Raw genomic sequence first — 5,238 nt, 5'->3', positions numbered from 1 at the left:
AACAACCATTCCAGTAATGGGTGCAATAAGACCAACTAACAGATTGGATTAGTTTAGAAAAATGTAGGCCTATGTTATTTATCTTTGCTCCAGCTCAGGGGTCTCCAACCCTGTTACTGGAGAGCTACCCTCCTGTAGGTTTTCATGCCAACCCCAGTTGTAACTAACCTGGTTCAGTTTATCAATCAGCTAATTATTAGAATCAGGTGTGTTAGATTAGGGTTGGAGTGAAAACCTACATATTTCAATAGCTGTGTTTTTGCATGTACAGTTGAAGTCGGAAGTTTACATACACTTAGGTTGGAGTCATAAAAACTCGTTTTTGAACCACTCCACCATTTTTTTGTTAACAAACTATAGTTTTGGCAAGTCGGTTAGGACATGTACTTTGTGCATGACACAAGTACATTTTCCAACCATTGTTTAGAGACAGATTATTTCACTTATAATTCACTGTATCACAATTCCAGTGGGTCAGAAGTTTACATACACTAAGTTGACTGTGCCTTTAAACAGCTTGGAAAATGATGTCATGGCTTTAGAAGCTTCTGATAGGCTAATTGACATCATTTGAGTCAATTGGAGGTGTACCTGTGGATGTATTTCAAGGCCTACCTTCAAACTCAGTGCCTCTTTGCTTGACATCATGGGAAAATCAAAAGAAATCAGCCAAGGCCTCAGAAAAAAAAATGGTAGACCTCCACAAGTCTGGTTCATCCTTGGGAGTAATTTCCAAACGCCTGAAGGTACCACGTTCATCTGTACAAACAATAGTATGCAAGTATAAACACCATGGGACCACGCAGCCGTCATACCGCTCAGGAAGGAGGCGCGTTCTGTCTCCTAGAGATGAACGTACTTTGGTGCAAAAAGTGCAAATCAATCCCAGAACAACAGCAAAGGACCTTGTGAAGATGCTGGAGGAAACAGGTACAAAAGTATCTATATCCACAGTAAAACGAGTCCTATATCGACATAACCTGAAAGGCCGCTCAGCAAGGAAGAAGCCACTGCTCCAAAACCGCCATAAGAAAGCCAGACTACGGTTTGCAACAGCACATGGGGACAAAGATCGTACTTTTTTGAGAAATGTCCTCTGGTCTGATGAAAGAAAAATATAACTGTTTGGCCATAATGACCATCGTTATGTTTGGAGGAAAAGTGGGTTGCTTGCATGCCGACAAACACATTTTTACATTTTAGTCATTTATCCAGAGCGACTTACAGTTTTTTTTTAGTTTTTTTATACTGGCCCCCCGTGGGAATCGAACCCACAACCCTAGCGTTGCAAGCGCCATGCTCTACCAACTGAACTACACGGGACAACCGAGAAGCACGGGGCTGCCAGCATCTTGCTGTGGGGGAGCTTTGCTGCAGGAGGGACTGGTGCACTTCACAAAATAAATGGCATCATGAGGAAGGAAAATTATGTGGATATATTGAAGCAACATCTCAAGACATCAGTCAGGAAGTTAAAGCTTGGTCGCAAATGGGTCTTCCAAATGGACAATGACCCCAAGCATACTTCCAAAGTTGTGGCAAAATGGCTTAAGGACAACAAAGTCAAGGTATTGGAGTGGCCATCACAAAGCCCTGACCTCAATCCTATAGAAAATGTGTGGGCAGAACTGAAAAAGCGTGTGCGAGCAAGGACGCCTACAAACCTGACTCAGTTACACCAGCTCTGTCAGGAGGAATGGGCCAAAATTCACCCCAACTTATTGTGGGAAGCTTGTGGAAGGCTACCCGTAACGTTTGACCCAAGTTAAACAATTTAAAGGCAATGCTACCAAATACTAATTGAGTGTGTGTAAACTTCTGACCCACTGGGAATGTGATGAAATAAATAAAAGCTGAAATAAATCATTCTCTCTACTATTATTCTGACATTTCACATTCTTACAATAAAGTGCTGATCCTAACTGACCTAAGACAGGGAATTCTTGCTAGGATTAAATGTCAGGAATTGTGAAAAACTGAGTTTAAATGTATTTGGCTAAGGTGTATGTAAACTTCCGACTTCAACTGTATATTGATTAATTAATCATTTATTTTATGCTACAGAGTTTCCAAAACTGGATGGAAACGTGGTTAATGGCACACATACACAATCCATGTCTCAATTGTCTCAAGGCTTAAAAATCCTTCTTTAACCTGTCTCCTCCCCTTCATCTACACTGATTTAAGTGGATTTAATAGGTGACATCAATAAGGGATCACCTTTCACCTGGATTCACCTGGTCAGCCTATAGCTAGGTTTCCATCCAATTGGCGACAGATTTTCATGCAAATATTCATTTTCCCTCCAGAGATGTGTTTCCATCAAATTGACTTGTTGCAGATAAAAGGCTGTGCGTGATGATGTAGTGAACATAAAATACCTTTTGCGGTTAAATTCCCATGTACGATAAAAAAATACAAGTTAAATAGGTTTCCATCGCATTTTCAACTCCACTGATGGTTTTTTCAACAGAAAAAAATGCATTATATAGCGAGTGTGCCCTCTCTGGTATTGGCACGTGCACTCTAGCCAACAGCGCTATCTGCGCACTGTTGGCTAGAGTGCACGTAGGCCTATAGCCTACATGAGATCATTATTATGGACAATTATTTTTATTTGTCAAACGGCAGCCAAGCATCGATTATCATGTCACCAGAATAAGACCCTCAATATTTATTGGAAAGGAGCATAAAGCTCATCACCTTGCACTTTCACCACCCTGTGAAGTTCATCATAATGTATTTATTCTGTAGCCTAATAAACTGCATGCTTTCCCATCAAGTCGTAGTGGGAGGACAACACAACATATCAAGTTTCAACTTTGATATGATGGTTATTATATCAATATTTGCACATTAAAGCATTTCCGCCTACATTTCTCGCATAATTCATTTTACCGACACAAAATGATCCCACCTTGTCTAGCGTATTTTGTTTTGTTGACATTTGGAAAGTTTACCTAAAAATGTTCTGTTTCCATCATTACATTTTTTTTCCGACATGTACTTTCCTCGCATAAAAGGTTGGATGGAAACCTGGTTAGTGTCATGGAAATCTTTTTTACACTCAGTGTATATCCACACACTCTCAAAATTAGGTTAAGTTTAGGGTACAGTGTTGTTCCCTGGGATACAAAAAGGTAAAAGGCACACATAAGGTACCTTCAAAGTTACACATAGGAACTCACATGGTACTGATCGGTTCCTTTTAGGGTACATGTGCGGATAATCTAGTATAATAGTAAAAATTTACCCAATATATTGAATATAAGACACAATCATCACTGTGCTTTGAAATGTAGGTGGGAGCAATGTACCGGTGGGACTCATTAGCACATTTGGGGGCATGGTCTAACATATCAGTATTTGTGCCAACCGTCAGTGGAAGTGTTGTACCAGTTTAAGTGGTTGATGGTTATGCTGTCAAAGGTTGACACCTCTTTTAACACTGTCAGTTCTGCAATCTTTATAAGAGCATGTGGCAAATAATAGCCCCCTAGAGTCGATGTCTGCACCCCTGAGGAAATCTAATTAGCATAATAATAATAAAATCCTCATCAAAATCCTTCTGTTTAAACAATTAGGGCTGTAACGGTACATATATTTGTGTCATACCGTTTGGTATGGGGACCTCGGTTCGGACCGCACTGTGAACCCGAATGAATACATAAAACATTTTTTTTATAACTATTCTCTACGCTGTGTTGAGTAAATCTGAGCTGAAGGAAACATTTCAGGCTACTCCATTAAAAACAGCTAGAGCCTATGTGCACATTGTAATCAAAGTTAATATATTATTTGGCACATTCCAAGCTGTCCTTTTGTGAGGCGAAGCTGGGAACTAGTTCTGTACGATGGCAAGTCGTGGGGTCGATAAACCGGTAGGATTCACAATCATCATTTAAATCTCCAGTTTGGGAATATTTTGGCTTCCCAGTAGATTACAACGGCGATAGACAGAGAGTTCTGGATAAAACGTCAACAGTATGTCGCCACTGCTCAATGAGAATAGCCTATGGAGCTGCCAAAACCTCAAACATGTTGACACATTTACGCCGAAATCACCCCAGTATTCCTACCATCGGAGCAAGATGGAAATGCAAAGAAACAACAACACAACTTTGTCTCCTCTCTGCATTCAAGCAGCCCTTCGCAATTGATTCTGACCAGGCCAAATACATTACAAGAGTGATAGGTGTTTATAGCTGCGGATATGCAGAAATTCTCCCTCTCACACCCATTTCAGCAAGTGTTGTTCATTTATTTTTATTGAAGAAGACATTATAAGCAAGCCAAATGGGGGTTTCAGCACCTCGTGAAAATGCTCTAGCCACTTTACAAACTTCCCTCTCGCATCCATTTCAGCAAGCAGGTAGTTGCTGCTCTATATAAGCAAGCCAAATGCTCTACAACCCCCACAACAGTCACTGGATTCGTCTGAAGTCGGTAGCGGCAATGTGCCAACTTCTGTCTGTAGCGTCCTAACTGTTTGGGCTACACACTAATAAAACCCCTCTACGGTAAGATTAAACTTTCACGGACACGATGGCATTCTCCATTTTTCTCTACGACCCCCACAAGTCCCACTGAACTCGTCTGAAGGTAACCTGTCACCGGGCAGTCAAATTAATGGAAGTGAATGGGGCATTTCCAAGTCAAAGGTATACCACAGTAAAAAAATTATTATAATAAAAAAGAGCTTTCTTATATCTCTCAGATATAGGACAGACACTTCAAAACATAATTGTTAAAAAAAATTGACTGTTTTTCCATGTATGAATCTGTTATTCAATGCGTTTCTAAAGGCCATATTCAATGTTTCATCAAATCTTTTTTTTCTATATACGTCACCCGTTTCAGGAAAATAGGCGTATGTCGCAAGTCACGACTTCACAGGAGAGCCATTTGAACATTTTATGTGCCTTTATTACAAACGTGTATGCCATCTGTAAATATAAATACAATTGTTAAATTACGAGCCTAGTCGGTTTAGCCACAGAAACAGACAAGAACCTTCCCGCTAGCCATGATTGGCTGAGATAATGAGTGGGCAGGACATGCCGAGAGATGAGTTTCAGATTGGTCTGCGGTGTAGCATCTTGTATCTAGAAAATGAGCTGCTCATTATGCGTAGATACTCCTTTCTACTGAAGTTTTTTCGAAATATTTAATGTTAGCCATGGAGAACTGCAAATATGTTGCTACTGCGCTCAATACCATTGGTACCCTGAAGTTATC

This window comes from Coregonus clupeaformis, unplaced genomic scaffold (genome assembly GCF_020615455.1).
Source record: "Coregonus clupeaformis isolate EN_2021a unplaced genomic scaffold, ASM2061545v1 scaf0003, whole genome shotgun sequence".
NCBI lineage: Eukaryota > Metazoa > Chordata > Actinopteri > Salmoniformes > Salmonidae > Coregonus > Coregonus clupeaformis.
Note: the sequence above shows the minus strand (reverse complement) of the source record.